At 46.7% G+C, this 24,802-nt stretch overlaps 49 non-coding genes and 4 pseudogenes across 49 annotated transcripts; all 53 read right to left on the reverse strand.

Moving 5' to 3' along the window:
* Positions 1-307: 307 nt before the first annotated feature.
* LOC148795138 (5S ribosomal RNA) lies at positions 308-426 on the reverse strand. The gene has a single exon (XR_016072900.1). It is a non-coding gene; the product is annotated as a 5S ribosomal RNA (ribosomal RNA).
* Positions 427-781: 355 nt separating this feature from the next.
* LOC148795139 (5S ribosomal RNA) lies at positions 782-900 on the reverse strand. The gene has a single exon (XR_016074368.1). It is a non-coding gene; the product is annotated as a 5S ribosomal RNA (ribosomal RNA).
* A 353-nt stretch (positions 901-1,253) lies between these two features.
* On the reverse strand, positions 1,254-1,372 carry LOC148795140 (5S ribosomal RNA). The gene has a single exon (XR_016074631.1). It is a non-coding gene; the product is annotated as a 5S ribosomal RNA (ribosomal RNA).
* Positions 1,373-1,727: 355 nt separating this feature from the next.
* LOC148795141 (5S ribosomal RNA) lies at positions 1,728-1,846 on the reverse strand. The gene has a single exon (XR_016074811.1). It is a non-coding gene; the product is annotated as a 5S ribosomal RNA (ribosomal RNA).
* A 354-nt stretch (positions 1,847-2,200) lies between these two features.
* On the reverse strand, positions 2,201-2,319 carry LOC148795142 (5S ribosomal RNA). Its single transcript, XR_016071678.1, has one exon. It is a non-coding gene; the product is annotated as a 5S ribosomal RNA (ribosomal RNA).
* Positions 2,320-2,673: 354 nt separating this feature from the next.
* Positions 2,674-2,792, reverse strand: LOC148795143 (5S ribosomal RNA). Its single transcript, XR_016071690.1, has one exon. It is a non-coding gene; the product is annotated as a 5S ribosomal RNA (ribosomal RNA).
* Positions 2,793-3,148: 356 nt separating this feature from the next.
* LOC148795144 (5S ribosomal RNA) lies at positions 3,149-3,267 on the reverse strand. Its single transcript, XR_016073756.1, has one exon. It is a non-coding gene; the product is annotated as a 5S ribosomal RNA (ribosomal RNA).
* A 354-nt stretch (positions 3,268-3,621) lies between these two features.
* On the reverse strand, positions 3,622-3,740 carry LOC148795145 (5S ribosomal RNA). The gene has a single exon (XR_016072824.1). It is a non-coding gene; the product is annotated as a 5S ribosomal RNA (ribosomal RNA).
* A 356-nt stretch (positions 3,741-4,096) lies between these two features.
* Positions 4,097-4,215, reverse strand: LOC148795146 (5S ribosomal RNA). The gene has a single exon (XR_016073757.1). It is a non-coding gene; the product is annotated as a 5S ribosomal RNA (ribosomal RNA).
* Positions 4,216-4,570: 355 nt separating this feature from the next.
* On the reverse strand, positions 4,571-4,689 carry LOC148795147 (5S ribosomal RNA; annotated as a pseudogene).
* A 355-nt stretch (positions 4,690-5,044) lies between these two features.
* Positions 5,045-5,163, reverse strand: LOC148795148 (5S ribosomal RNA). Its single transcript, XR_016073758.1, has one exon. It is a non-coding gene; the product is annotated as a 5S ribosomal RNA (ribosomal RNA).
* A 354-nt stretch (positions 5,164-5,517) lies between these two features.
* LOC148795149 (5S ribosomal RNA) lies at positions 5,518-5,636 on the reverse strand. The gene has a single exon (XR_016071701.1). It is a non-coding gene; the product is annotated as a 5S ribosomal RNA (ribosomal RNA).
* Positions 5,637-5,992: 356 nt separating this feature from the next.
* LOC148795150 (5S ribosomal RNA) lies at positions 5,993-6,111 on the reverse strand. Its single transcript, XR_016070290.1, has one exon. It is a non-coding gene; the product is annotated as a 5S ribosomal RNA (ribosomal RNA).
* Positions 6,112-6,465: 354 nt separating this feature from the next.
* On the reverse strand, positions 6,466-6,584 carry LOC148795151 (5S ribosomal RNA). Its single transcript, XR_016071713.1, has one exon. It is a non-coding gene; the product is annotated as a 5S ribosomal RNA (ribosomal RNA).
* Positions 6,585-6,938: 354 nt separating this feature from the next.
* LOC148795152 (5S ribosomal RNA) lies at positions 6,939-7,057 on the reverse strand. The gene has a single exon (XR_016071470.1). It is a non-coding gene; the product is annotated as a 5S ribosomal RNA (ribosomal RNA).
* Positions 7,058-7,413: 356 nt separating this feature from the next.
* Positions 7,414-7,532, reverse strand: LOC148795153 (5S ribosomal RNA). Its single transcript, XR_016073230.1, has one exon. It is a non-coding gene; the product is annotated as a 5S ribosomal RNA (ribosomal RNA).
* Positions 7,533-7,886: 354 nt separating this feature from the next.
* On the reverse strand, positions 7,887-8,005 carry LOC148795154 (5S ribosomal RNA). The gene has a single exon (XR_016070406.1). It is a non-coding gene; the product is annotated as a 5S ribosomal RNA (ribosomal RNA).
* A 354-nt stretch (positions 8,006-8,359) lies between these two features.
* On the reverse strand, positions 8,360-8,478 carry LOC148795155 (5S ribosomal RNA). The gene has a single exon (XR_016071868.1). It is a non-coding gene; the product is annotated as a 5S ribosomal RNA (ribosomal RNA).
* A 356-nt stretch (positions 8,479-8,834) lies between these two features.
* LOC148795156 (5S ribosomal RNA) lies at positions 8,835-8,953 on the reverse strand. Its single transcript, XR_016069037.1, has one exon. It is a non-coding gene; the product is annotated as a 5S ribosomal RNA (ribosomal RNA).
* A 355-nt stretch (positions 8,954-9,308) lies between these two features.
* LOC148795157 (5S ribosomal RNA) lies at positions 9,309-9,427 on the reverse strand. Its single transcript, XR_016069802.1, has one exon. It is a non-coding gene; the product is annotated as a 5S ribosomal RNA (ribosomal RNA).
* Positions 9,428-9,782: 355 nt separating this feature from the next.
* Positions 9,783-9,901, reverse strand: LOC148795158 (5S ribosomal RNA). The gene has a single exon (XR_016073759.1). It is a non-coding gene; the product is annotated as a 5S ribosomal RNA (ribosomal RNA).
* A 357-nt stretch (positions 9,902-10,258) lies between these two features.
* LOC148795159 (5S ribosomal RNA) lies at positions 10,259-10,377 on the reverse strand. Its single transcript, XR_016071724.1, has one exon. It is a non-coding gene; the product is annotated as a 5S ribosomal RNA (ribosomal RNA).
* Positions 10,378-10,656: 279 nt separating this feature from the next.
* LOC148795160 (5S ribosomal RNA) lies at positions 10,657-10,775 on the reverse strand. The gene has a single exon (XR_016073760.1). It is a non-coding gene; the product is annotated as a 5S ribosomal RNA (ribosomal RNA).
* Positions 10,776-11,129: 354 nt separating this feature from the next.
* Positions 11,130-11,248, reverse strand: LOC148795161 (5S ribosomal RNA). Its single transcript, XR_016071735.1, has one exon. It is a non-coding gene; the product is annotated as a 5S ribosomal RNA (ribosomal RNA).
* Positions 11,249-11,604: 356 nt separating this feature from the next.
* LOC148795162 (5S ribosomal RNA) lies at positions 11,605-11,723 on the reverse strand. The gene has a single exon (XR_016075630.1). It is a non-coding gene; the product is annotated as a 5S ribosomal RNA (ribosomal RNA).
* A 355-nt stretch (positions 11,724-12,078) lies between these two features.
* Positions 12,079-12,197, reverse strand: LOC148795163 (5S ribosomal RNA; annotated as a pseudogene).
* Positions 12,198-12,552: 355 nt separating this feature from the next.
* Positions 12,553-12,671, reverse strand: LOC148795164 (5S ribosomal RNA). The gene has a single exon (XR_016074548.1). It is a non-coding gene; the product is annotated as a 5S ribosomal RNA (ribosomal RNA).
* A 354-nt stretch (positions 12,672-13,025) lies between these two features.
* LOC148795165 (5S ribosomal RNA) lies at positions 13,026-13,144 on the reverse strand. Its single transcript, XR_016073013.1, has one exon. It is a non-coding gene; the product is annotated as a 5S ribosomal RNA (ribosomal RNA).
* Positions 13,145-13,500: 356 nt separating this feature from the next.
* Positions 13,501-13,619, reverse strand: LOC148795166 (5S ribosomal RNA). The gene has a single exon (XR_016073231.1). It is a non-coding gene; the product is annotated as a 5S ribosomal RNA (ribosomal RNA).
* A 354-nt stretch (positions 13,620-13,973) lies between these two features.
* On the reverse strand, positions 13,974-14,092 carry LOC148795167 (5S ribosomal RNA). Its single transcript, XR_016071746.1, has one exon. It is a non-coding gene; the product is annotated as a 5S ribosomal RNA (ribosomal RNA).
* A 354-nt stretch (positions 14,093-14,446) lies between these two features.
* Positions 14,447-14,565, reverse strand: LOC148795168 (5S ribosomal RNA). The gene has a single exon (XR_016071757.1). It is a non-coding gene; the product is annotated as a 5S ribosomal RNA (ribosomal RNA).
* A 279-nt stretch (positions 14,566-14,844) lies between these two features.
* On the reverse strand, positions 14,845-14,963 carry LOC148795169 (5S ribosomal RNA). Its single transcript, XR_016073761.1, has one exon. It is a non-coding gene; the product is annotated as a 5S ribosomal RNA (ribosomal RNA).
* A 354-nt stretch (positions 14,964-15,317) lies between these two features.
* Positions 15,318-15,436, reverse strand: LOC148795170 (5S ribosomal RNA). Its single transcript, XR_016071768.1, has one exon. It is a non-coding gene; the product is annotated as a 5S ribosomal RNA (ribosomal RNA).
* A 354-nt stretch (positions 15,437-15,790) lies between these two features.
* Positions 15,791-15,909, reverse strand: LOC148795171 (5S ribosomal RNA). The gene has a single exon (XR_016073014.1). It is a non-coding gene; the product is annotated as a 5S ribosomal RNA (ribosomal RNA).
* A 356-nt stretch (positions 15,910-16,265) lies between these two features.
* LOC148795172 (5S ribosomal RNA) lies at positions 16,266-16,384 on the reverse strand. Its single transcript, XR_016073232.1, has one exon. It is a non-coding gene; the product is annotated as a 5S ribosomal RNA (ribosomal RNA).
* A 354-nt stretch (positions 16,385-16,738) lies between these two features.
* On the reverse strand, positions 16,739-16,857 carry LOC148795173 (5S ribosomal RNA). Its single transcript, XR_016071779.1, has one exon. It is a non-coding gene; the product is annotated as a 5S ribosomal RNA (ribosomal RNA).
* A 354-nt stretch (positions 16,858-17,211) lies between these two features.
* LOC148795174 (5S ribosomal RNA) lies at positions 17,212-17,330 on the reverse strand. Its single transcript, XR_016071790.1, has one exon. It is a non-coding gene; the product is annotated as a 5S ribosomal RNA (ribosomal RNA).
* Positions 17,331-17,609: 279 nt separating this feature from the next.
* Positions 17,610-17,728, reverse strand: LOC148795175 (5S ribosomal RNA). Its single transcript, XR_016069300.1, has one exon. It is a non-coding gene; the product is annotated as a 5S ribosomal RNA (ribosomal RNA).
* Positions 17,729-18,082: 354 nt separating this feature from the next.
* On the reverse strand, positions 18,083-18,201 carry LOC148795176 (5S ribosomal RNA). Its single transcript, XR_016071801.1, has one exon. It is a non-coding gene; the product is annotated as a 5S ribosomal RNA (ribosomal RNA).
* A 356-nt stretch (positions 18,202-18,557) lies between these two features.
* On the reverse strand, positions 18,558-18,676 carry LOC148795177 (5S ribosomal RNA). Its single transcript, XR_016075631.1, has one exon. It is a non-coding gene; the product is annotated as a 5S ribosomal RNA (ribosomal RNA).
* Positions 18,677-19,031: 355 nt separating this feature from the next.
* Positions 19,032-19,150, reverse strand: LOC148795178 (5S ribosomal RNA; annotated as a pseudogene).
* A 355-nt stretch (positions 19,151-19,505) lies between these two features.
* LOC148795179 (5S ribosomal RNA) lies at positions 19,506-19,624 on the reverse strand. Its single transcript, XR_016074549.1, has one exon. It is a non-coding gene; the product is annotated as a 5S ribosomal RNA (ribosomal RNA).
* A 354-nt stretch (positions 19,625-19,978) lies between these two features.
* Positions 19,979-20,097, reverse strand: LOC148795180 (5S ribosomal RNA). Its single transcript, XR_016073015.1, has one exon. It is a non-coding gene; the product is annotated as a 5S ribosomal RNA (ribosomal RNA).
* Positions 20,098-20,453: 356 nt separating this feature from the next.
* LOC148795181 (5S ribosomal RNA) lies at positions 20,454-20,572 on the reverse strand. The gene has a single exon (XR_016073233.1). It is a non-coding gene; the product is annotated as a 5S ribosomal RNA (ribosomal RNA).
* Positions 20,573-20,926: 354 nt separating this feature from the next.
* LOC148795182 (5S ribosomal RNA) lies at positions 20,927-21,045 on the reverse strand. The gene has a single exon (XR_016071812.1). It is a non-coding gene; the product is annotated as a 5S ribosomal RNA (ribosomal RNA).
* A 354-nt stretch (positions 21,046-21,399) lies between these two features.
* On the reverse strand, positions 21,400-21,518 carry LOC148795183 (5S ribosomal RNA). The gene has a single exon (XR_016071823.1). It is a non-coding gene; the product is annotated as a 5S ribosomal RNA (ribosomal RNA).
* Positions 21,519-21,797: 279 nt separating this feature from the next.
* On the reverse strand, positions 21,798-21,916 carry LOC148795184 (5S ribosomal RNA). Its single transcript, XR_016073763.1, has one exon. It is a non-coding gene; the product is annotated as a 5S ribosomal RNA (ribosomal RNA).
* A 354-nt stretch (positions 21,917-22,270) lies between these two features.
* LOC148795185 (5S ribosomal RNA) lies at positions 22,271-22,389 on the reverse strand. The gene has a single exon (XR_016071834.1). It is a non-coding gene; the product is annotated as a 5S ribosomal RNA (ribosomal RNA).
* A 356-nt stretch (positions 22,390-22,745) lies between these two features.
* LOC148795186 (5S ribosomal RNA) lies at positions 22,746-22,864 on the reverse strand. The gene has a single exon (XR_016069039.1). It is a non-coding gene; the product is annotated as a 5S ribosomal RNA (ribosomal RNA).
* Positions 22,865-23,219: 355 nt separating this feature from the next.
* On the reverse strand, positions 23,220-23,338 carry LOC148795187 (5S ribosomal RNA; annotated as a pseudogene).
* A 355-nt stretch (positions 23,339-23,693) lies between these two features.
* On the reverse strand, positions 23,694-23,812 carry LOC148795188 (5S ribosomal RNA). Its single transcript, XR_016073764.1, has one exon. It is a non-coding gene; the product is annotated as a 5S ribosomal RNA (ribosomal RNA).
* A 354-nt stretch (positions 23,813-24,166) lies between these two features.
* On the reverse strand, positions 24,167-24,285 carry LOC148795189 (5S ribosomal RNA). Its single transcript, XR_016069448.1, has one exon. It is a non-coding gene; the product is annotated as a 5S ribosomal RNA (ribosomal RNA).
* A 356-nt stretch (positions 24,286-24,641) lies between these two features.
* On the reverse strand, positions 24,642-24,760 carry LOC148795190 (5S ribosomal RNA). Its single transcript, XR_016071845.1, has one exon. It is a non-coding gene; the product is annotated as a 5S ribosomal RNA (ribosomal RNA).
* Positions 24,761-24,802: the final 42 nt, after the last annotated feature.

A 24,802-nucleotide genomic window follows, 5' to 3' on the forward strand; every position in this document is an offset into this window, starting at 1 on the left:
CCATTAATTGTTTTAGATTTGAAAAAACTGTGTATGCAGCCTTCCTCTCTTGGTAACCGTGCACAAGCTCGTACGTGAGCAGAGTGTTTGCATTTCAGATCTGCCGCACCCCCGGATAGATGCAATACTATCGCGGGGCCCACAATGCATGACGAATGCCGAAAGCCCGGTTCTTGCATCGTTGCCATTCAGTAATGACGATCGTGCCGCAAATGGTCCGAGTATCCGACGCATTGTTTCCAGTTGTCTCCCAGAAACAACAAATGGAATTTGCAAATACAAATCAAAATAAAATATTAATAAAATTGGGGTGCAACACGAGGACTTCCCAGGAGGTCACCCATCCTAGTACTACTCTCGCCCAAGAACGCTTAACTTCGGAGTTCTGATGGGATCCGGTGCATTAGTGCTGGTATGATCACACCCGTTTAATTCATGCTCGCTTAGATCTTTATGCACTATCTTGCTCCCCTCCATTAATTGTTTTAGACTTGAAAAAACTGTGTATGCAGCCTTCCTCCCTTGGTAACCGTGCACAAGCTCTTACGTGAGCAGAGTGTTTGCTTTTTAGATCTGCCGCACCCCCGGATAGATGCAATACTATCGCGGGGCCCACAATGCACGACGAATGCCAAAAGCCCGGTTTTTGCACGGTTCCCATTCAGTAATGACGATCGTGCCGCAAATGGTCCGAGTATCCGGCGCGTTGTTTGAGTTTGTCTCGCCGAAACGACAAATGGAATTTGCAAATACGATATCGAAATAAAATATTAATAAAATTGGAGTGCAACACAAGGACTTCCCAGGAGGTCACCCATCCTAATACTACTCTCGCCCAAGCACACTTAACTTCGGAGTTCTGATGGGATCCGGTGCATTAGTGCTGGTATGATCGCACCCATTTAATTCATGCTCGCTTAGATCTTTATGACGTATCTTGCTCCCTTCCATTAATTGTTTTAGATTTGAAAAAAATGTGTATGCAGCCTTCTTCCCTTGGTAACCGTGCACAAGCTCCTACGTGAGCGGAGTGTTTGCTTTTCAGATCTGCCGCACCTCCGGATAGATGCAATACTATCGTGGGGCCCACAATGCATGACGAATGCCGAAAGCCCGGTTCTTGCATCGTGGCCATTCAGTAATGACGATCGTGCCGCAAATGGTCCGAGTATCCGACGCATTGTTTCCAGTATCTCCCAGAAACAACAAATGGAATTTCCAAATACAAATCAAAATAAAATATTAATAAAATTGGGGTGCAACACGAGGACTTCCCAGGAGGTCACCCATCCTATTACTACTCTCGCCCAAGCACGCTTAACTTCGGAGTTCTGATGGGATCCAGTGCATTAGTGCTGGTATGATCGCACCCGTTTAATTCATACTCGCTTAGATCTTTATGCACTATCTTGCTCCCCTCCATTAATTGTTTTAGACTTGAAAAAACTGTGTATGCAGCCTTCCTCCCTTGGTAACCGTGCACAAGCTCCTACGTGAGCAGAGTGTTTGCTTTTCAGATCTGCCGCACCCCCTGATAGATGCAATAATATCGCGGGGCCCACAATGCACGATGAATGCCAAAAGCCCGGTTTTTGCACGGTTCCCATTCAGTAATGACAATCGTGCCGCAAATGGTCCGAGTATCCGGCACGTTGTTTGCGTTTGTCTCGCCGAAACGACAAATGGAATTTGCAAATACGATATCGAAATAAAATATTAATAAAATTGGGGTGCAACACGAGGACTTCCCAGGAGGTCAACCATCCTAGTACTACTCTCGCCCAAGCACGCTTAACTTCGGAGTTCTGATGGGATCCTGTGCATTAGTGCTGGTATGATCGCACCCGTTTAATTCATGCTCGCTTAGATCTTTATGCACTATCTTGCTCCCCTCCATTAATTGTTTTAGATTTGAAAAAACTGTGTATGCAGCCTTCCTCCCTTGGTAACCGTGCACAAGCTCCTACGTGAGCAGAGTGTTTGCATTTCAGATCTGCCGCACCCCCGGATAGATGCAATACTATCGCGGGGCCCACAATGCATGACGAATGCCGAAAGCCCGGTTCTTGCATCGTTGCCATTCAGTAATGACGATCGTGCCGCAAATGGTCCGAGTATCCGACGCATTGTTTCCAGTTGTCTCCCAGAAACAACAAATGGAATTTGCAAATACAAATCAAAATAAAATATTAATAAAATTGGGGTGCAACACGAGGACTTCCCAGGAGGTCACCCATCCTAGTACTACTCTCGCCCAAGCACGCTTAACTTCGGAGTTCTGATGGGATCCGGTGCATTAGTGCTGGTATGATCGCACCCGTTTAATTCATGCTCGCTTAGATCTTTATGCACTATCTTGCTCCCCTCCATTAATTGTTTTAGATTTGAAAAAACTGTGTATGCAGCCTTCCTCCCTTGGTAACCGTGCACAAGCTCCTACGTGAGCAAAGTGTTTGTATTTCAGATCTGCCGCACCCCCGGATAGATGCAATACTATCGCGGGGCCCACAGTGCATGACAAATGCCGAAAGCCCGGTTCTTGCATCGTTGCCATTCAGTAATGACGATCGTGCCGCAAATGGTCCGAGTATCCGACGCATTGTTTCCAGTTGTCTCCCAGAAACCACAAATGGAATTTGCAAATACAAATCAAAATAAAATATTAATAAAATTGGGGTGCAACACGAGGACTTCCCAGGAGGTCACCCATCCTAGTACTACTCTCGCCCAAGCACGCTTAACTTCGGAGTTCTGATGGGATCCGGTGCATTAGTGCTGGTATGATCGCACCCGTTTAATTCATGCTCGCTTAGATCTTTATGCACTATCTTGCTCCCCTCCATTAATTGTTTTAGACTTGAAAAAAACTGTGTATGCAGCCTTCCTCCCTTGGTAACCGTGCACAAGCTCTTATGTGAGCAGAGTGTTTGCTTTTTAGATCTGCCGCACCCCCGGATAGATGCAAAATTATCGCGGGGCCCACAATGCACGACGAATGCCAAAAGCCCGGTTTTTTCACGGTTCCCATTCAGTAATGACAATCGTGCCGCAAATGGTCCGAGTATCCGGCGCGTTGTTTGCGTTTGTCTCGCCGAAACGATTAATGGAATTTGCAAATACGATATCGAAATAAAATATTAATAAAATTGGGGTGCAACACGAGGACTTCCCAGGAGGTCACCCATCCTAGGACTACTCCCGCCCATGCACACTTAACTTCGGAGTTCTGATGGGATCCGGTGCATTAGTGCTGGTATGATCGCACCCGTTTAATTCATGCTCGCTTAGATCTTTATGCACTATCTTGCTCCCCTCCATTAATTGTTTTAGACTTGAAAAAACTGTGTATGCAGCCTTCCTCCCTTGGTAACCGTGCACAAGCTCCTACGTGAGCAGAGTGTTTGCTTTTCAGATCTGCCGCACCCCCGGATAGATGCAATACTATCGCGGGGCCCACAATGCATGACGAATGCCGAAAGCCCGGTTCTTGCATCGTTGCCATTCAGTAATGACGATCGTGCCGCAAATGGTCCGAGTATCCGACGCATTGTTTCCAGTTGTCTCCCAGAAACAACAAATGGAATTTGCAAATACAAATCAAAATAAAATATTAATAAAATTGGGGTGCAACACGAGGACTTCCCAGGAGGTCACCCATCCTAGTACTACTCTCGCCCAAGCACGCTTAACTTCGGAGTTCTGATGGGATCCGGTGCATTAATGCTGGTATGATCGCAGCCGTTTAATTCATGCTCGCTTAGATCTTTATGCACTATCTTGCTCCCCTCCATTAATTGTTTTAGACTTGAAAAAAACTGTGTATGCAGCCTTCCTCCCTTGGTAACCGTGCACAAGCTCTTATGTGAGCAGAGTGTTTGCTTTTTAGATCTGCCGCACCCCCGGATAGATGCAAAACTATCGCGGGGCCCACAATGCACGACGAATGCCAAAAGCCCGGTTTTTTCACGGTTCCCATTCAGTAATGACAATCGTGCCGCAAATGGTCCGAGTATCCGGCGCGTTGTTTGCGTTTGTCTCGCCGAAACGACAAATGGAATTTGCAAATACGATATCGAAATAAAATATTAATAAAATTGGGGTGCAACACGAGGACTTCCCAGGAGGTCACCCATCCTAGGACTACTCCCGCCCATGCACACTTAACTTCGGAGTTCTGATGGGATCCGGTGCATTAGTGCTGGTATGATCGCACCCGTTTAATTCATGCTCGCTTAGATCTTTATGCACTATCTTGCTCCCCTCCATTAATTGTTTTAGACTTGAAAAAACTGTGTATGCAGCCTTCCTCCCTTGGTAACCGTGCACAAGCTCCTACGTGAGCAGAATGTTTGCTTTTCAGATCTGCCGCACCCCCGGATAGATGCAATACTATCGCGGGGCCCACAATGCACGACGAATGCCAAAAGCCCGGTTTTTGCACGGTTCCCATTCAGTAATGACGATCGTGCCGCAAATGGTCCGAGTATCCGGCGCGTTGTTTGAGTTTGTCTCGCCGAAACGACAAATGGAATTTGCAAATACGATATCGAAATAAAATATTAATAAAATTGGGGTGAAACACAAGGACTTCCCAGGAGGTCACCCATCCTAATACTACTCTCGCCCAAGCACACTTAACTTCGGAGTTCTGGTGAGATCCGGTGCATTAGTGCTGGTATGATTGCACCCGTTTAATTCATGCTCGCTTAGATCTTTATGACCTATCTTGCTCCCTTCCATTAATTGTTTTAGATTTGAAAAAAATGTGTATGCAGCCTCTTTCCCTTGGTAACCGTGCACAAGCTCCTACGTGAGCGGAGTGTTTGCTTTTCAGATCTGCCGCACCTCCGGATAGATGCAATACTATCGCGGGGCCCACAATGCATGACGAATGCCAAAAGCCCGGTTTTTGCACGGTTCTCATTCAGTAATGACGATTGTGCCGCAAATGGTCCGAGTATACGGCGCGTTGTTTGCGTTTGTCTCGCCGAAACGACAAATGGAATTTGCAAATACGATATCGAAATAAAATATTAATAAAATTGGGGTGCAACACGAGGACTTCCCAGGAGGTCACCCATCCTAGGACTACTCCCGCCCATGCACACTTAACTTCGGAGTTCTGATGGGATCCGGTGCATTAGTGCTGGTATGATCGCACCCGTTTAATTCATGCTCGCTTAGATCTTTATGCACTATCTTGCTCCCCTCCATTAATTGTTTTAGACTTGAAAAAACTGTGTATGCAGCCTTCCTCCCTTGGTAACCGTGCACAAGCTCCTATGTGAGCAGAGTGTTTGCTTTTCAGATCTGCCGCACCCCCGGATAGATGCAATACTATCGCGGGGCCCACAATGCACGACGAATGCCGAAAGCCCGGTTCTTGCATCGTTGCCATTCAGTAATGACGATCGTGCCGCAAATGGTCCGAGTATCCGACGCATTGTTTCCAGTTGTCTCCCAGAAACAACAAATGGAATTTGCAAATACAAATCAAAACAAAATATTAATAAAATTGGGGTGCAACACGAGGACTTCCCAGGAGGTCACCCATCCTAGTACTACTCTCGCCCAAGCACGCTTAACTTCGGAGTTCTGATGGGATCCGGTGCATTAGTGCTGGTATGATCGCACCCGTTCAATTCATGCTCGCTTAGATCTTTATGCACTATCTTGCTCCCCTCCATTAATTGTTTTAGACTTGAAAAAAACTGTGTATGCAGCCTTCCTCCCTTGGTAACCGTGCACAAGCTCTTACGTGAGCAGAGTGTTTGCTTTTTAGATCTGCCGCACCCCCGGATAGATGCAATACTATCGCGGGGCCCACAATGCACGACGAATGCCAAAAGCCCGGTTTTTGCACGGTTCTCATTCAGTAATGACGATTGTGCCGCAAATGGTCCGAGTATCCGGCGCGTTGTTTGCGTTTGTCTCGCCGAAACGACAAATGGAATTTGCAAATACGATATCGAAACAAAATATTAATAAAATTGGGGTGCAACAAGAGGACTTCCCAGGAGGTCACCCATCCTAGGACTACTCCCGCCCATGCACACTTAACTTCGGAGTTCTGATGGGATCCGGTGCATTAGTGCTGGTATGATCACACCCGTTTAATTCATGCTCGCTTAGATCTTTATGCACTATCTTGCTCCCCTCCATTAATTGTTTTAGATTTGAAAAAACTGTGTATGCAGCCTTCCTCCCTTGGTAACCGTGCACAAGCTCCTACGTGAGCAGAGTGTTTGCATTTCAGATCTGCCGCACCCCCGGATAGATGCAATACTATCGCGGGGCCCACAATGCATGACGAATGCCGAAAGCCCGGTTCTTGCATCGTTGCCATTCAGTAATGACGATCGTGCCGCAAATGGTCCGAGTATCCGACGCATTGTTTCCAGTTGTCTCCCAGAAACAACAAATGGAATTTGCAAATACAAATCAAAATAAAATATTAATAAAATTGGGGTGCAACACGAGGACTTCCCAGGAGGTCACCCATCCTAGTACTACTCTCGCCCAAGCACGCTTAACTTCGGAGTTCTGATGGGATCCGGTGCATTAGTGCTGGTATGATCGCACCCGTTTAATTCATGCTCGCTTAGATCTTTATGCACTATCTTGCTCCCCTCCATTAATTGTTTTAGACTTGAAAAAACTGTGTATGCAGCCTTCCTCCCTTGGTAACCGTGCACAAGCTCTTACGTGAGCAGAGTGTTTGCTTTTTAGATCTGCCGCACCCCCGGATAGATGCAATACTATCGCGGGGCCCACAATGCATGACGAATGCCGAAAGCCCGGTTCTTGCATCGTTGCCATTCAGTAATGACGATCGTGCCGCAAATGGTCCGAGTATCCGACGCATTGTTTCCAGTTGTCTCCCAGAAACAACAAATGGAATTTGCAAATACAAATCAAAATAAAATATTAATAAAATTGGGGTGCAACACGAGGACTTCCCAGGAGGTCACCCATCCTAATACTACTCTCGCCCAAGCACGCTTAACTTCGGAGTTCTGATGGGATCCGGTGCATTAGTGCTGGTATGATCGCACCCGTTTAATTCATGCTCGCTTAGATCTTTATGCACTATCTTGCTCCCCTCCATTAATTGTTTTAGACTTGAAAAAAACTGTGTATGCAGCCTTCCTCCCTTGGTAACCGTGCACAAGCTCCTACGTGAGCAGAGTGTTTGTTTTTCAGATCTGTCGCACCCCCGGATAGATGCAATACTATCGCGGGGCCCACAATGCACGACGAATGCCAAAAGCCCGGTTTTTGCACGGTTCTCATTCAGTAATGACGATTGTGCCGCAAATGGTCCGAGTATCCGGCGCGTTGTTTGCGTTTGTCTCGCCGAAACGACAAATGGAATTTGCAAATACGATATCGAAACAAAATATTAATAAAATTGGGGTGCAACACGAGGACTTCACAGGAGGTCACCCATCCTAGTACTACGCTCGCCCAAGCACACTTAACTTCGGAGTTCTGATGGGATCCGGTGCATTAGTGCTGGTATGATCGCACCCGTTTAATTCATGCTCGCTTAGATCTTTATGCACTATCTTGCTCCCCTCCATTAATTGTTTTAGATTTGAAAAAACTGTTTATGCAGCCTTCCTCCCTTGGTAACCGTGCACAAGCTCCTACGTGAGCAGAGTGTTTGCATTTCAGATCTGCCGCACCCCCGGATAGATGCAATACTATCGCGGGGCCCACAATGCATGACGAATGCCGAAAGCCCGGTTCTTGCATCGTTGCCATTCAGTAATGACGATCGTGCCGCAAATGGTCCGAGTATCCGACGCATTGTTTCCAGTTGTCTCCCAGAAACAACAAATGGAATTTGCAAATACAAATAAAAATGAAATATTAATAAAATTGGGGTGCAACACGAGGACTTCCCAGGAGGTCACGCATCCTAGGACTACTCCCGCCCATGCACACTTAACTTCGGAGTTCTGATGGGATCCGGTGCATTAGTGCTGGTATGATCGCACCCGTTTAATTCATGCTCGCTTAGATCTTTATGCACTATCTTGCTCCCCTCCATTAATTGTTTTAGACTTGAAAAAACTGTGTATGCAGCCTTCCTCCCTTGGTAACCGTGCACAAACTCCTACGTGAGCAGAGTGTTTGTATTTCAGATCTGCCGCACCCCCGGATAGATGCAATACTATCGCGGGGCCCACAATGCATGACGAATGCCGAAAGCCCGGTTCTTGCATCGTTGCCATTCAGTAATGACGATCGTGCCGCAAATGGTCCGAGTATCCGACGCATTGTTTCCAGTTGTCTCCCAGAAACAACAAATGGAATTTGCAAATACAAATCAAAATAAAATATTAATAAAATTGGGGTGCAACACGAGGACTTCCCAGGAGGTCACCCATCCTAGTACTACTCTCGCCCAAGCACGCTTAACTTCGGAGTTCTGATGGGATCCGATGCATTAGTGCTGGTATGATCGCACCCGTTTAATTCATGCTCGCTTAGATCTTTATGCACTATCTTGCTCCCCTCCATTAATTGTTTTAGACTTGAAAAAAACTGTGTATGCAGCCTTCCTCCCTTGGTAACCGTGCACAAGCTCTTACGTGAGCAGAGTGTTTGCTTTTTAGATCTGCCGCACCCCCGGATAGATGCAATACTATCGCGGGGCCCACAATGCACGACGAATGCCAAAAGCCCGGTTTTTTCACAGTTCCCATTCAGTAATGACAATCGTGCCGCAAATGGTCCGAGTATCCGGCGCGTTGTTTGCGTTTGTCTCGCCGAAACGACAAATGGAATTTGCAAATACGATATCGAAATAAAATATTAATAAAATTGGGGTGCAACACGAGGACTTCCCAGGAGGTCACCCATCCTAGGACTACTCCCGCCCATGCACACTTAACTTCGGAGTTCTGATGGGATCCGATGCATTAGTGCTGGTATGATCGCACCCGTTTAATTCATGCTCGCTTAGATCTTTATGCACTATCTTGCTCCCCTCCATTAATTGTTTTAGATTTGAAAAAACTGTGTATGCAGCCTTCCTCCCTTGGTAACCGTGCACAAGCTCCTACGTGAGCAGAGTGTTTGCTTTTCAGATCTGCCGCACCCCCTGATAGATGCAATAATATCGCGGGGCCCACAATGCACGATGAATGCCAAAAGCACGGTTTTTGCACGGTTCCCATTCAGTAATGACAATCGTGCCGCAAATGGTCCGAGTATTCGGCACGTTGTTTGCGTTTGTCTCGCCGAAACGACAAATGGAATTTTCAAATACGATATCGAAATAAAATATTAATAAAATTGGGGTGCAACACGAGGACTTCCCAAGAGGTCACCCATCCTACTACTACTCTCGCCCAAGAACGCTTAACTTCGGAGTTCTGATGGGATCCTGTGCATTAGTGCTGGTATGATCGCACCCGTTTAATTCATGCTCGCTTAGATCTTTATGCACTATCTTGCTCCCCTCCATTAATTGTTTTAGATTTGAAAAAACTGTGTATGCAGCCTTCCTCTCTTGGTAACCGTGCACAAGCTCGTACGTGAGCAGAGTGTTTGCATTTCAGATCTGCCGCACCCCCGGATAGATGCAATACTATCGCGGGGCCCACAATGCACGATGAATGCCAAAAGCCCGGTTTTTGGACGGTTCCCATTCAGTAATGACAATCGTGCCGCAAATGGTCCGAGTATCCGGCACGTTGTTTGCGTTTGTCTCGCCGAAACGACAAATGGAATTTGCAAATACGATATCGAAATAAAATATTAATAAAATTGGGGTGCAACACGAGGACTTCCCAGGAGGTCACCCATCCTAGGACTACTCCCGCCCATGCACACTTAACTTCGGAGTTCTGATGGGATCCGGTGCATTAGTGCTGGTATGATCGCACCCTTTTAATTCATGCTCGCTTAGATCTTTATGCACTATCTTGCTCCCCTCCATTAATTGTTTTAGATTTGAAAAAACTGTGTATGCAGCCTTCCTCCCTTGGTAACCGTGCACAAGCTCCTACGTGAGCAAAGTGTTTGTATTTCAGATCTGCCGCACCCCCGGATAGATGCAATACTATCGCGGGGCCCACAATGCATGACGAATGCCGAAAGCCCGGTTCTTGCATCGTTGCCATTCAGTAATGACGATCGTGCCGCCGCAAATGGTCCGAGTATCCGACGCATTGTTTCCAGTTGTCTCCCAGAAACAACAAATGGAATTTGCAAATACAAATCAAAATAAAATATTAATAAAATTGGGGTGCAACACGAGGACTTCCCAGGAGGTCACCCATCCTAGTACTACTCTCGCCCAAGCACGCTTAACTTCGGAGTTCTGATGGGATCCGGTGCATTAGTGCTGGTATGATCGCACCCGTTTATTTCATGCTCGCTTAGATTTAACCGTGCACAAGCTCTTATGTGAGCAGAGTGTTTGCTTTTTAGATCTGCCGCACCCCCGGATAGATGCAAAACTATCGCGGGGCCCACAATGCACGACGAATGCCAAAAGCCCGGTTTTTTCACGGTTCCCATTCAGTAATGACAAACGTGCCGCAAATGGTCCGAGCATCCGGCGCGTTGTTTGCGTTTCTCTCGCCGAAACGATTAATGGAATTTGCAAATACGATATCGAAATAAAATATTAATAAAATTGGGGTGCAACACGAGGACTTCCCAGGAGGTCACCCATCCTAGGACTACTCCCGCCCATGCACACTTAACTTCGGAGTTCTGATGGGATCCGGTGCATTAGTGCTGGTATGATCGCACCCGTTTAATTCATGCTCGCTTAGATCTTTATGCACTATCTTGCTCCCCTCCATTAATTGTTTTAGACTTGAAAAAACTGTGTATGCAGCCTTCCTCCCTTGGTAACCGTGCACAAGCTCCTACGTGAGCAGAGTGTTTGCTTTTCAGATCTGCCGCACCCCCGGATAGATGCAATACTATCGCGGGGCCCACAATGCATGACGAATGCCGAAAGCCCGGTTCTTGCATCGTTGCCATTCAGTAATGACGATCGTGCCGCAAATGGTCCGAGTATCCGACGCATTGTTTCCAGTTGTCTCCCAGAAACAACAAATGGAATTTGCAAATACAAATCAAAATAAAATATTAATAAAATTGGGGTGCAACACGAGGACTTCCCAGGAGGTCACCCATCCTAGTACTACTCTCGCCCAAGCACGCTTAACTTCGGAGTTCTGATGGGATCCGGTGCATTAGTGCTGGTATGATCGCACCCGTTTAATTCATGCTCGCTTAGATCTTTATGCACTATCTTGCTCCCCTCCATTAATTGTTTTAGACTTGAAAAAAACTGTGTATGCAGCCTTCCTCCCTTGGTAACCGTGCACAAGCTCTTATGTGAGCAGAGTGTTTGCTTTTTAGATCTGCCGCACCCCCGGATAGATGCAAAACTATCGCGGGGCCCACAATGCACGACGAATGCCAAAAGCCCGGTTTTTTCACGGTTCCCATTCAGTAATGACAATCGTGCCGCAAATGGTCCGAGTATCCGGCGCGTTGTTTGCGTTTGTCTCGCCGAAACGACAAATGGAATTTGCAAATACGATATCGAAATAAAATATTAATAAAATTGGGGTGCAACACGAGGACTTCCCAGGAGGTCACCCATGCTAGGACTACTCCCGCCCATGCACACTTAACTTCGGAGTTCTGATGGGATCCGGTGCATTAGTGCTGGTATGATCGCACCCGTTTAATTCATGCTCGCTTAGATCTTTATGCACTATCTTGCTCCCCTCCATTAATTGTTTTAGACTTGAAAAAACTGTGTATGCAGCCTTCCTCCCTTGGTAACCGTGCACAAGCTCCTACGTGAGCAGAGTGTTTGCTTTTCAGATCTGCCGCACCCCCGGATAGATGCAATACTATCGCGGGGCCCACAATGCACGACGAATGCCAAAAGCCCGGTTTTTGCACGGTTCCCATTCAGTAATGACGATCGTGCCGCAAATGGTCCGAGTATCCGGCGCGTTGTTTGAGTTTGTCTCGCCGAAACGACAAATGGAATTTGCAAATACGATATCGAAATAAAATATTAATAAAATTGGGGTGAAACACAAGGACTTCCCAGGAGGTCACCCATCCTAATACTACTCTCGCCCAAGCACACTTAACTTCGGAGTTCTGGTGAGATCCGGTGCATTAGTGCTGGTATGATAGCACCCGTTTAATTCATGCTCGCTTAGATCTTTATGACCTATCTTGCACCCTTCCATTAATTGTTTTAGATTTGAAAAAAATGTGTATGCAGCCTCTTTCCCTTGGTAACCGTGCACAAGCTCCTACGTGAGCGGAGTGTTTGCTTTTCAGATCTGCCGCACCTCCGGATAGATGCAATACTATCGCGGGGCCCACAATGCATGACGAATGCCAAAAGCCCGGTTTTTGCACGGTTCTCATTCAGTAATGACGATTGTGCCGCAAATGGTCCGAGTATACGGCGCGTTGTTTGCGTTTGTCTCGCCGAAACGACAAATGGAATTTGCAAATACGATATCGAAATAAAATATTAATAAAATTGGGGTGCAACACGAGGACTTCCCAAGAGGTCACCCATCCTAGGACTACTCCCGCCCATGCACACTTAACTTCGGAGTTCTGATGGGATCCGGTGCATTAGTGCTGGTATGATCGCACCCGTTTAATTCATGCTCGCTTAGATCTTTATGCACTATCTTGCTCCCCTCCATTAATTGTTTTAGACTTGAAAAAACTGTGTATGCAGCCTTCCTCCCTTGGTAACCGTGCACAAGCTCCTATGTGAGCAGAGTGTTTGCTTTTCAGATCTGCCGCACCCCCGGATAGATGCAATACTATCGCGGGGCCCACAATGCACGACGAATGCCGAAAGCCCGGTTCTTGCATCGTTGCCATTCAGTAATGACGATCGTGCCGCAAGTGGTCCGAGTATCCGACGCATTGTTTCCAGTTGTCTCCCAGAAACAACAAATGGAATTTGCAAATACAAATCAAAACAAAATATTAATAAAATTGGGGTGCAACACGAGGACTTCCCAGGAGGTCACCCATCCTAGTACTACTCTCGCCCAAGCACGCTTAACTTCGGAGTTCTGATGGGATTCGGTGCATTAGTGCTGGTATGATCGCACCCGTTTAATTCATGCTCGCTTAGATCTTTATGCACTATCTTGCTCCCCTCCATTAATTGTTTTAGACTTGAAAAAAACTGTGTATGCAGCCTTCCTCCCTTGGTAACCGTGAACAAGCTCTTACGTGAGCAGAGTGTTTGCTTTTTAGATCTACCGCATCCCCGGATAGATGCAATACTATCGCGGGGCCCACAATGCACGACGAATGCCAAAAGCCCGGTTTTTGCACGGTTCTCATTCAGTAATTACGATTGTGCCGCAAATGGTCCGAGTATCCGGCGCGTTGTTTGCGTTTGTCTCGCCGAAACGACAAATGGAATTTGCAAATACGATATCGAAACAAAATATTAATAAAATTGGGGTGCAACACGAGGACTTCACAGGAGGTCACCCATCCTAGTACTACGCTCGCCCAAGCACACTTAACTTCGGAGTTCTGATGGGATCCGGTGCATTAGTGCTGGTATGATCGCACCCGTTTAATTCATGCTCGCTTAGATCTTTATGCACTATCTTGCTCCCCTCCATTAATTGTTTTAGACTTGAAAAAACTGTGTATGCAGCCTTCCTCCCTTGGTAACCGTGCACAAGCTCCTACGTGAGCAGAGTGTTTGTATTTCAGATCTGCCGCACCCCCGGATAGATGCAATACTATCGCGGGGCCCACAATGCATGACGAATGCCGAAAGCCCGGTTCTTGCATCGTTGCCATTCAGTAATGACGATCGTGCCGCAAATGGTCCGAGTATCCGACGCATTGTTTCCAGTTGTCTCCCAGAAACAACAAATGGAATTTGCAAATACAAATCAAAATAAAATATTAATAAAATTGGGGTGCAACACGAGGACTTCCCAGGAGGTCACCCATCCTAGTACTACTCTCGCCCAAGCACGCTTAACTTCGGAGTTCTGATGGGATCCGGTGCATTAGTGCTGGTATGATCGCACCCGTTTAATTCATGCTCGCTTAGATCTTTATGCACTATCTTGCTCCCCTCCATTAATTGTTTTAGATTTGAAAAAACTGTGTATGCAGCCTTCCTCCCTTGGTAACCGTGCACAAGCTCCTACGTGAGCAAAGTGTTTGTATTTCAGATCTGCCGCACCCCCGGATAGATGCAATACTATCGCGGGGCCCACAATGCATGACGAATGCCGAAAGCCCGGTTCTTGCATCGTTGCCATTCAGTAATGACGATCGTGCCGCAAATGGTCCGAGTATCCGACGCATTGTTTCCAGTTGTCTCCCAGAAACAACAAATGGAATTTGCAAATACAAATCAAAATAAAATATTAATAAAATTGGGGTGCAACACGAGGACTTCCCAGGAGGTCACCCATCCTAGTACTACTCTCGCCCAAGCACGCTTAACTTCGGAGTTCTGATGGGATCCGGTGCATTAGTGCTGGTATGATCGCACCCGTTTATTTCATGCTCGCTTAGATTTAACCGTGCACAAGCTCTTATGTGAGCAGAGTGTTTGCTTTTTAGATCTGCCGCACCCCCGGATAGATGCAAAACTATCGCGGGGCCCACAATGCACGACGAATGCCAAAAGCCCGGTTTTTTCACGGTTCCCATTCAGTAATGACAATCGTGCCGCAAATGGTCCGAGTATCCGGCGCGTTGTTTGCGTTTGTCTCGCCGAAACGACAAATGGAATTTGCAAATACGATATCGAAATAAAATATTAATAAAATTGGGGTGCAACACGAGGACTTCCCAGGAGGTCACCCATCCTAGGACTACTCCCGCCCATGCACACTTAACTTCGGAGTTCTGATGGGATCCGGTGCATTAGTGCTGGTATGATCGCACCCGTTTAATTCATGCTCGCTTAGATCTTTATGCACTATCTTGCTCCCCTCCATTAATTGTTTTAGATTTGAAAAAACTGTTTATGCAGCCTTCCTCCCTTGGTAACCGTGCACAAGCTCCTACGTGAGCAGAGTGTTTGTATTTCAGATCTGCCGCACCCCCGGATAGATGCAATACTATCGCGGGGCCCACAATGCATGACGAATGCCGAAAGCCCGGTTCTTGCATCGTTGCCATTCAGTAATGACGATCGTGCCGCAAATGGTCCGAGTATCCGACGCATTGTTTCCAGTTGTCTCCCAGAAACAACAAATGGAATTTGCAAATACAAATCAAAATAAAATATTAATAAAATTGGGGTGCAACACGAGGACTTCCCAGGAGGTCACCCATCCTAGTACTACTCTCGCCCAAGCACGCTTAACTTCGGAGTTCTGATGGGATCCGGTGCATTAGTGCTGGTATGATCGCACCCGTTTAATTCATGCTCGCTTAGATCTTTATGCACTATCTTGCTCCCCTCCATTAATTGTTTTAGATTTGAAAAAACTGTGTATGCAGCCTTCCTCCCTTGGTAACCGTGCACAAGCTCCTACGTGAGCAAAGTGTTTGTATTTCAGATCTGCCGCACCCCCGGATAGATGCAATACTATCGCGGGGCCCACAATGCATGACGAATGCCGAAAGCCCGGTTCTTGCATCGTTGCCATTCAGTAATGACGATCGTGCCGCAAATGGTCCGAGTATCCGACGCATTGTTTCCAGTTGTCTCCCAGAAACAACAAATGGAATTTGCAAATACAAATCAAAACAAAATATTAATAAAATTGGGGTGCAACACGAGGACTTCCCAGGAGGTCACCCATCCTAGTACTACTCTCGCCCAAGCACGCTTAACTTCGGAGTTCTGATGGGATTCGGTGCATTAGTGCTGGTATGATCGCACCCGTTTAATTCATGCTCGCTTAGATCTTTATGCACTATCTTGCTCCCCTCCATTAATTGTTTTAGACTTGAAAAAAACTGTGTATGCAGCCTTCCTCCCTTGGTAACCGTGAACAAGCTCTTACGTGAGCAGAGTGTTTGCTTTTTAGATCTACCGCATCCCCGGATAGATGCAATACTATCGCGGGGCCCACAATGCACGACGAATGCCAAAAGCCCGGTTTTTGCACGGTTCTCATTCAGTAATGACGATTGTGCCGCAAATGGTCCGAGTATCCGGCGCGTTGTTTGCGTTTGTCTCGCCGAAACGACAAATGGAATTTGCAAATACGATATCGAAACAAAATATTAATAAAATTGGGGTGCAACACGAGGACTTCACAGGAGGTCACCCATCCTAGTACTACGCTCGCCCAAGCACACTTAACTTCGGAGTTCTGATGGGATCCGGTGCATTAGTGCTGGTATGATCGCACCCGTTTAATTCATGCTCGCTTAGATCTTTATGCACTATCTTGCTCCCCTCCATTAATTGTTTTAGACTTGAAAAAACTGTGTATGCAGCCTTCCTCCCTTGGTAACCGTGCACAAGCTCCTACGTGAGCAGAGTGTTTGTATTTCAGATCTGCCGCACCCCCGGATAGATGCAATACTATCGCGGGGCCCACAATGCATGACGAATGCCGAAAGCCCGGTTCTTGCATCGTTGCCATTCAGTAATGACGATCGTGCCGCAAATGGTCCGAGTATCCGACGCATTGTTTCCAGTTGTCTCCCAGAAACAACAAATGGAATTTGCAAATACAAATCAAAATAAAATATTAATAAAATTGGGGTGCAACACGAGGACTTCCCAGGAGGTCACCCATCCTAGTACTACTCTCGCCCAAGCACGCTTAACTTCGGAGTTCTGATGGGATCCGGTGCATTAGTGCTGGTATGATCGCACCCGTTTAATTCATGCTCGCTTAGATCTTTATGCACTATTTTGCTCCCCTCCATTAATTGTTTTAGATTTGAAAAAACTGTGTATGCAGCCTTCCTCCCTTGGTAACCGTGCACAAGCTCCTACGTGAGCAAAGTGTTTGTATTTCAGATCTGCCGCACCCCCGGATAGATGCAATACTATCGCGGGGCCCACAATGCATGACGAATGCCGAAAGCCCGGTTCTTGCATCGTTGCCATTCAGTAATGACGATCGTGCCGCAAATGGTCCGAGTATCCGACGCATTGTTTCCAGTTGTCTCCCAGAAACAACAAATGGAATTTGCAAATACAAATCAAAATAAAATATTAATAAAATTGGGGTGCAACACGAGGACTTCCCAGGAGGTCACCCATCCTAGTACTACTCTCGCCCAAGCACGCTTAACTTCGGAGTTCTGATGGGATCCGGTGCATTAGTGCTGGTATGATCGCACCCGTTTATTTCATGCTCGCTTAGATTTAACCGTGCACAAGCTCTTATGTGAGCAGAGTGTTTGCTTTTTAGATCTGCCGCACCCCCGGATAGATGCAAAACTATCGCGGGGCCCACAATGCACGACGAATGCCAAAAGCCCGGTTTTTTCACGGTTCCCATTCAGTAATGACAATCGTGCCGCAAATGGTCCGAGTATCCGGCGCGTTGTTTGCGTTTGTCTCGCCGAAACGATTAATGGAATTTGCAAATACGATATCGAAATAAAATATTAATAAAATTGGGGTGCAACACGAGGACTTTCCAGGAGGTCACCCATCCTAGGACTACTCCCGCCCATGCACACTTAACTTCGGAGTTCTGATGGGATCCGGTGCATTAGTGCTGGTATGATCGCACCCGTTTAATTCATGCTCGCTTAGATCTTTATGCACTATCTTGCTCCCCTCCATTAATTGTTTTAGACTTGAAAAAACTGTGTATGCAGCCTTCCTCCCTTGGTAACCGTGCACAAGCTCCTACGTGAGCAGAGTGTTTGCTTTTCAGATCTGCCGCACCCCCGGATAGATGCAATACTATCGCGGGGCCCACAATGCATGACGAATGCCGAAAGCCCGGTTCTTGCATCGTTGCCATTCAGTAATGACGATCGTGCCGCAAATGGTCCGAGTATCCGACGCATTGTTTCCAGTTGTCTCCCAGAAACAACAAATGGAATTTGCAAATACAAATCAAAATAAAATATTAATAAAATAGGGGTGCAACACGAGGACTTCCCAGGAGGTCACCCATCCTAGTACTACTCTCGCCCAAGCACGCTTAACTTCGGAGTTCTGATGGGATCCGGTGCATTAGTGCTGGTATGATCGCACCCGTTTAATTCATGCTCGCTTAGATCTTTATGCACTATCTTGCACCCCTCCATTAATTGTTTTAGACTTGAAAAAAACTGTGTATGCAGCCTTCCTCCCTTGGTAACCGTGCACAAGCTCTTATGTGAGCAGAGTGTTTGCTTTTTAGATCTGCCGCACCCCCGGATAGATGCAAAACTATCGCGGGGCCCACAATGCACGACGAATGCCAAAAGCCCGGTTTTTTCACGGTTCCCATTCAGTAATGACAATCGTGCCGCAAATGGTCCGAGTATCCGGCGCGTTGTTTGCGTTTGTCTCGCCGAAACGACAAATGGAATTTGCAAATACGATATCGAAATAAAATATTAATAAAATTGGGGTGCAACACGAGGACTTCCCAGGAGGTCACCCATGCTAGGACTACTCCCGCCCATGCACACTTAACTTCGGAGTTCTGATGGGATCCGGTGCATTAGTGCTGGTATGATCGCACCCGTTTAATTCATGCTCGCTTAGATCTTTATGCACTATCTTGCTCCCCTCCATTAATTGTTTTAGACTTGAAAAAACTGTGTATGCAGCCTTCCTCCCTTGGTAACCGTGCACAAGCTCCTACGTGAGCAGAGTGTTTGCTTTTCAGATCTGCCGCACCCCCGGATAGATGCAATACTATCGCGGGGCCCACAATGCACGACGAATGCCAAAAGCCCGGTTTTTGCACGGTTCCCATTCAGTAATGACGATCGTGCCGCAAATGGTCCGAGTATCCGGCGCGTTGTTTGAGTTTGTCTCGCCGAAACGACAAATGGAATTTGCAAATACGATATCGAAATAAAATATTAATAAAATTGGGGTGAAACACAAGGACTTCCCAGGAGGTCACCCATCCTAATACTACTCTCGCCCAAGCACACTTAACTTCGGAGTTCTGGTGAGATCCGGTGCATTAGTGCTGGTATGATAGCACCCGTTTAATTCATGCTCGCTTAGATCTTTATGACCTATCTTGCACCCTTCCATTAATTGTTTTAGATTTGAAAAAAATGTGTATGCAGCCTCTTTCCCTTGGTAACCGTGCACAAGCTCCTACGTGAGCGGAGTGTTTGCTTTTCAGATCTGCCGCACCTCCGGATAGATGCAATACTATCGCGGGGCCCACAATGCATGACGAATGCCAAAAGCCCGGTTTTTGCACGGTTCTCATTCAGTAATGACGATTGTGCCGCAAATGGTCCGAGTATACGGCGCGTTGTTTGCGTTTGTCTCGCCGAAACGACAAATGGAATTTGCAAATACGATATCGAAATAAAATATTAATAAAATTGGGGTGCAACACGAGGACTTCCCAAGAGGTCACCCATCCTAGGACTACTCCCGCCCATGCACACTTAACTTCGGAGTTCTGATGGGATCCGGTGCATTAGTGCTGGTATGATCGCACCCGTTTAATTCATGCTCGCTTAGATCTTTATGCACTATCTTGCTCCCCTCCATTAATTGTTTTAGACTTGAAAAAACTGTGTATGCAGCCTTCCTCCCTTGGTAACCGTGCACAAGCTCCTATGTGAGCAGAGTGTTTGCTTTTCAGATCTGCCGCACCCCCGGATAGATGCAATACTATCGCGGGGCCCACAATGCACGACGAATGCCGAAAGCCCGGTTCTTGCATCGTTGCCATTCAGTAATGACGATCGTGCCGCAAATGGTCCGAGTATCCGACGCATTGTTTCCAGTTGTCTCCCAGAAACAACAAATGGAATTTGCAAATACAAATCAAAACAAAATATTAATAAAATTGGGGTGCAACACGAGGACTTCCCAGGAGGTCACCCATCCTAGTACTACTCTCGCCCAAGCACGCTTAACTTCGGAGTTCTGATGGGATTCGGTGCATTAGTGCTGGTATGATCGCACCCGTTTAATTCATGCTCGCTTAGATCTTTATGCACTATCTTGCTCCCCTCCATTAATTGTTTTAGACTTGAAAAAAACTGTGTATGCAGCCTTCCTCCCTTGGTAACCGTGAACAAGCTCTTACGTGAGCAGAGTGTTTGCTTTTTAGATCTACCGCATCCCCGGATAGATGCAATACTATCGCGGGGCCCACAATGCACGACGAATGCCAAAAGCCCGGTTTTTGCACGGTTCTCATTCAGTAATGACGATTGTGCCGCAAATGGTCCGAGTATCCGGCGCGTTGTTTGCGTTTGTCTCGCCGAAACGACAAATGGAATTTGCAAATACGATATCGAAACAAAATATTAATAAAATTGGGGTGCAACACGAGGACTTCACAGGAGGTCACCCATCCTAGTACTACGCTCGCCCAAGCACACTTAACTTCGGAGTTCTGATGGGATCCGGTGCATTAGTGCTGGTATGATCGCACCCGTTTAATTCATGCTCGCTTAGATCTTTATGCACTATCTTGCTCCCCTCCATTAATTGTTTTAGACTTGAAAAAACTGTGTATGCAGCCTTCCTCCCTTGGTAACCGTGCACAAGCTCCTACGTGAGCAGAGTGTTTGTATTTCAGATCTGCCGCACCCCCGGATAGATGCAATACTATCGCGGGGCCCACAATGCATGACGAATGCCGAAAGCCCGGTTCTTGCATCGTTGCCATTCAGTAATGACGATCGTGCCGCAAATGGTCCGAGTATCCGACGCATTGTTTCCAGTTGTCTCCCAGAAACAACAAATGGAATTTGCAAATACAAATCAAAATAAAATATTAATAAAATTGGGGTGCAACACGAGGACTTCCCAGGAGGTCACCCATCCTAGTACTACTCTCGCCCAAGCACGCTTAACTTCGGAGTTCTGATGGGATCCGGTGCATTAGTGCTGGTATGATCGCACCCGTTTAATTCATGCTCGCTTAGATCTTTATGCACTATCTTGCTCCCCTCCATTAATTGTTTTAGATTTGAAAAAACTGTGTATGCAGCCTTCCTCCCTTGGTAACCGTGCACAAGCTCCTACGTGAGCAAAGTGTTTGTATTTCAGATCTGCCGCACCCCCGGATAGATGCAATACTATCGCAGGGCCCACAATGCATGACGAATGCCGAAAGCCCGGTTCTTGCATCGTTGCCATTCAGTAATGACGATCGTGCCGCAAATGGTCCGAGTATCCGACGCATTGTTTCCAGTTGTCTCCCAGAAACAACAAATGGAATTTGCAAATACAAATCAAAATAAAATATTAATAAAATTGGGGTGCAACACGAGGACTTCCCAGGAGGTCACCCATCCTAGTACTACTCTCGCCCAAGCACGCTTAACTTCGGAGTTCTGATGGGATCCGGTGCATTAGTGCTGGTATGATCGCACCCGTTTATTTCATGCTCGCTTAGATTTAACCGTGCACAAGCTCTTATGTGAGCAGAGTGTTTGCTTTTTAGATCTGCCGCACCCCCGGATAGATGCAAAACTATCGCGGGGCCCACAATGCACGACGAATGCCAAAAGCCCGGTTTTTTCACGGTTCCCATTCAGTAATGACAATCGTGCCGCAAATGGTCCGAGTATCCGGCGCGTTGTTTGCGTTTGTCTCGCCGAAACGACAAATGGAATTTGCAAATACGATATCGAAATAAAATATTAATAAAATTGGGGTGCAACACGAGGACTTCCCAGGAGGTCACCCATCCTAGGACTACTCCCGCCCATGCACACTTAACTTCGGAGTTCTGATGGGATCCGGTGCATTAGTGCTGGTATGATCGCACCCGTTTAATTCATGCTCGCTTAGATCTTTATGCACTATCTTGCTCCCCTCCATTAATTGTTTTAGACTTGAAAAAACTGTGTATGCAGCCTTCCTCCCTTGGTAACCGTGCACAAGCTCCTACGTGAGCAGAGTGTTTGCTTTTCAGATCTGCCGCACCCCCGGATAGATGCAATACTATCGCGGGGCCCACAATGCATGACGAATGCCGAAAGCCCGGTTCTTGCATCGTTGCCATTCAGTAATGACGATCGTGCCGCAAATGGTCCGAGTATCCGACGCATTGTTTCCAGTTGTCTCCCAGAAACAACAAATGGAATTTGCAAATACAAATCAAAATAAAATATTAATAAAATTGGGGTGCAACACGAGGACTTCCCAGGAGGTCACCCATCCTAGTACTACTCTCGCCCAAGCACGCTTAACTTCGGAGTTCTGATGGGATCCGGTGCATTAGTGCTGGTATGATCGCACCCGTTTAATTCATGCTCGCTTAGATCTTTATGCACTATCTTGCTCCCCTCCATTAATTGTTTTAGACTTGAAAAAAACTGTGTATGCAGCCTTCCTCCCTTGGTAACCGTGCACAAGCTCTTATGTGAGCAGAGTGTTTGCCTTTTAGATCTGCCGCACCCCCGGATAGATGCAAAACTATCGCGGGGCCCACAATGCACGACGAATGCCAAAAGCCCGGTTTTTTCACGGTTCCCATTCAGTAATGACAATCGTGCCGCAAATGGTCCGAGTATCCGGCGCGTTGTTTGCGTTTGTCTCGCCGAAACGACAAATGGAATTTGCAAATACGATATCGAAATAAAATATTAATAAAATTGGGGTGCAACACGAGGACTTCCCAGGAGGTCACCCATCCTAGGACTACTCCCGCCCATGCACACTTAACTTCGGAGTTCTGATGGGATCCGATGCATTAGTGCTGGTATGATCGCACCCGTTTAATTCATGCTCGCTTAGATCTTTATGCACTATCTTGCTCCCCTCCATTAATTGTTTTAGACTTGAAAAAACTGTGTATGCAGCCTTCCTCCCTTGGTAACCGTGCACAAGCTCCTACGTGAGCAGAGTGTTTGCTTTTCAGATCTGCCGCACCCCCGGATAGATGCAATACTATCGCGGGGCCCACAATGCACGACGAATGCCAAAAGCCCGGTTTTTGCACGGTTCCCATTCAGTAATGACGATCGTGCCGCAAATGGTCCGAGTATCCGGCGCGTTGTTTGAGTTTGTCTCGCCGAAACGACAAATGGAATTTGCAAATACGATATCGAAATAAAATATTAATAAAATTGGGGTGAAACACAAGGACTTCCCAGGAGGTCACCCATCCTAATACTACTCTCGCCCAAGCACACTTAACTTCGGAGTTCTGGTGAGATCCGGTGCATTAGTGCTGGTATGATAGCACCCGTTTAATTCATGCTCGCTTAGATCTTTATGACCTATCTTGCTCCCTTCCATTAATTGTTTTAGATTTGAAAAAAATGTGTATGTAGCCTCTTTCCCTTAGTAACCGTGCACAAGCTCCTACGTGAGCGGAGTGTTTGCTTTTCAGATCTGCCGCACCTCCGGATAGATGCAATACTATCGCGGGGCCCACAATGCATGACGAATGCCAAAAGCCCGGTTTTTGCACGGTTCTCATTCAGTAATGACGATTGTGCCGCAAATGGTCCGAGTATACGGCGCGTTGTTTGCGTTTGTCTCGCCGAAACGACAAATGGAATTTGCAAATACGATATCGAAATAAAATATTAATAAAATTGGGGTGCAACACGAGGACTTCCCAGGAGGTCACCCATCCTAGGACTACTCCCGCCCATGCACACTTAACTTCGGAGTTCTGATGGGATCCGGTGCATTAGTGCTGGTATGATCGCACCCGTTTAATTCATGCTCGCTTAGATCTTTATGCACTATCTTGCTCCCCTCCATTAATTGTTTTAGACTTGAAAAAACTGTGTATGCAGCCTTCCTCCCTTGGTAACCGTGCACAAGCTCCTATGTGAGCAGAGTGTTTGCTTTTCAGATCTGCCGCACCCCCGGATAGATGCAATACTATCGCGGGGCCCACAATGCACGACGAATGCCGAAAGCCCGGTTCTTGCATCGTTGCCATTCAGTAATGACGATCGTGCCGCAAATGGTCCGAGTATCCGACGCATTGTTTCCAGTTGTCTCCCAGAAACAACAAATGGAATTTGCAAATACAAATCAAAATAAAATATTAATAAAATTGGGGTGCAACACGAGGACTTCCCAGGAGGTCACCCATCCTAATACTACTCTCGCCCAAACACGCTTAACTTCGGAGTTCAGATGGGATCCGGTGCATTAGTGCTGGTATGATCCCACCCGTTTAATTCATGCTCGCTTAGATCTTTATGCACTATCTTGCTCCCCTCCATTAATTGTTTTAGACTTGAAAAAAACTGTGTATGCAGCCTTCCTCCCTTGGTAACCGTGCACAAGCTCTTACGTGAGCAGAGTGTTTGCTTTTTAGATCTGCCGCACCCCCGGATAGATGCAATACTATCGCGGGGCCCACAATGCACGACGAATGCCAAAAGCCCGGTTTTTTCACGGTTCCCATTCAGTAATGACAATCGTGCCGCAAATGGTCCGAGTATCCGGCGCGTTGTTTGCGGTTGTCTCGCCGAAACGACAAATGGAATTTGCAAATACGATATCGAAATAAAATATTAATAAAATTGGGGTGCAACACGAGGACTTCCCAGGAGGTCACCCATCCTAGTACTACTCTCGCCCAAGCACGCTTAACTTCGGAGTTCTGATGGGATCCGGTGCATTAGTGCTGGTATGATCGCACCCGTTTAATTCATGCTCGCTTAGATCTTTATGCACTATCTTGCT

This window comes from Nelumbo nucifera, chromosome 4, assembly GCF_055504915.1.
Source record: "Nelumbo nucifera cultivar China Antique chromosome 4, China Antique-T2T, whole genome shotgun sequence".
NCBI classification, from domain to species: Eukaryota; Viridiplantae; Streptophyta; class Magnoliopsida; order Proteales; family Nelumbonaceae; genus Nelumbo; species Nelumbo nucifera.